The sequence below is a fragment of the Solenopsis invicta genome, chromosome 14 (assembly GCF_016802725.1).
Source record: "Solenopsis invicta isolate M01_SB chromosome 14, UNIL_Sinv_3.0, whole genome shotgun sequence".
In the NCBI taxonomy this organism is placed as follows: domain Eukaryota; kingdom Metazoa; phylum Arthropoda; class Insecta; order Hymenoptera; family Formicidae; genus Solenopsis; species Solenopsis invicta.
Genome location: NC_052677.1, coordinates 8,246,797 through 8,249,077, shown reverse-complemented (window position 1 = coordinate 8,249,077; position 2,281 = coordinate 8,246,797).

Below are 2,281 nucleotides of genomic sequence, written 5' to 3'. Positions count from 1 at the left end.
AACAAAATTTGTTCTTCACATTTTTTGTAGTTATTTAAATAATATGCTTCAACTAATCTAGTTAAATTGAATTGATATTAAACTGCTGAGAAAATTATTTTTTTGCTGTGCTGTCCCTTGCCAAAGGGTTGACGCTAAAGCTATCAGGATCAGCATGTTTGTTGATGGAGGCATATCTACATCAAAATGCATTTCGTAATTGCGGAAGAATCGTCGATATGCTGTGTGAGGGACTTGCGCCATTTAAGGGGTACAGGGCGCAGTAGCGAAATGTATTGTCCCGTGTGGTGGCACCCCGTGGCGACAAACAAAAGGAATAGATTTCATCCGAATCGTCATCCTCGGGAGTCGGCAAGTGGTCGACATCTGCGCGACCGTCGTTTCCCCGCAATGAAAATGTAACTACGGCTGTGTCGCTACCAAGGAGGGGGACATTTGCCTATTCTTTCACGTGCTCCCTTTTTCCCTCATTTTTGCTCATTTTTTTCCACGCATTATTAGCATGCACAACGAGACACGTAAATGAATCGGCGGGAGAGCATTGTATTTTTACGACTGATAGTATATTTAGCGTTATAGGAACGTATCCCTGATTTATTGTAATTAAGCCAAAGTAAAGTGAACTAGGTTTCAGTCTTTCTTTACATATTCTGTTTTCTGTAAATAGATAGAAGTTGTCAATAGCAGTTACCAATAACAAGAATCATAAAAAGGACCCCGTGCACCACCTATATAGGAAATTGTCTCTCGGTGGATTTTCTTTATCTTTTGTTATTTTGTAGTTTATGTTATGCTGATCAAGTGTTAATGAACAAAACTCTAGTTCTCCTGACTACATAGTCTCCCGACTATGTTGAAAAATAAAACTAATGACCAAAAAAGTACTTGCTTCTATGTTAAACGTAAAACTTTTAGGATGACCCTTGTATTATAACTGCAATATGTGACGCGCTGGTTTGATTGCACTCGAAATTAAGTATGCAGTTAGGACTTTTAACCTTCAACATGAATTTTTGGTGTCGGCTATAGTTAATAGGACATTCATGGTTAAATATGCAGGTAATCTGCGGGGTAAATTGCGGCAAATTGCGAATTTGATCACTGACAATTTACTATCTAGCATCTAATCACATTTATTTTAAGAACTTAAGGTTTTTAGGTTGTTGATACAAATCCATGTCAAAGTTGACAAATTCAAAATGGTGGATTCAATATGATGAATGTCAAAACTGAAACATCTCCAGTTTATTGCCAAAATTTATGTATAGAAGTTTTTCATAATACTGAATACGAATTCGATGTCAAAATTGAGAAATTCAAAATAAAGAATAAAAATTAAATCATGTTATTGAAGTAAATATAATGGAAAATTAATTGGTAAAAATTATTAATGACCGAATTCACAGTTTTCCATAATTTACCCCATATTTAATCATGAATATTTTAGTAACCACAGTTGATACAAAAAGTTTCTTTTGAGGGTTGAAAGTTCTAATTATAATACATATATAATTAATTTTAATTGCAGTCGATCTTCAGCACATCACATTTCATATAGTTATAACATGACAAAAAATACGTAAAAATAGCCCTGTTTTGTAACTTTACTTGTAAATTTCTCACTTGTAAATTTTGCAACTTTAATTGTAAATTTCTCCAAATTGTGACGTGATAGAGCAATTTGGACAGGATTTGTATTTAGCATGCAATAAAAAAACTATAGAAAACGGCTTTTGTTCCGGGGTATGAAAAAAGTAATTTTTGTGCCATAGTGTTACATATTGATTAGAAGATTATACAGATTAGTCATGTCCAAAACTTTGCTTGCAATTTAAACTAAAACTATATACGTTTCCACTTCTTTGTCATTTTGATAGAGCGAGGCAGAATATAAACAAAAAATGATAAAAGCTAGAGCTCTGCCTAAACTCAAGATCTGTCCAAATTCATAACGCGAAGGTGGTCCTTCCGCAATTGTTGCGTAAAATGCGTAATAGCGTTTTTCATTGAGAATTAAATGCGTACTCGTTATAGACGAATGTGTTTTACTGAACATTTCGGAGCCCACGGAAATAATGTGCGCTGGTTCACTAACAATAAGGCTGGTATTCATAGTCGATTCTTATTTCAAGATCGTCCAGGTAAAAAAATTTTTTTTACGGTTTTTATGTTATTTCTTTGCAAAAACTGTTTTTGAAAAAATATCGGAGAAATTTGTCGGTAAATCATACTAGCAGAGAAATCGACGAGAAACTGCTAACAAAATTACAGAGAAAATGCA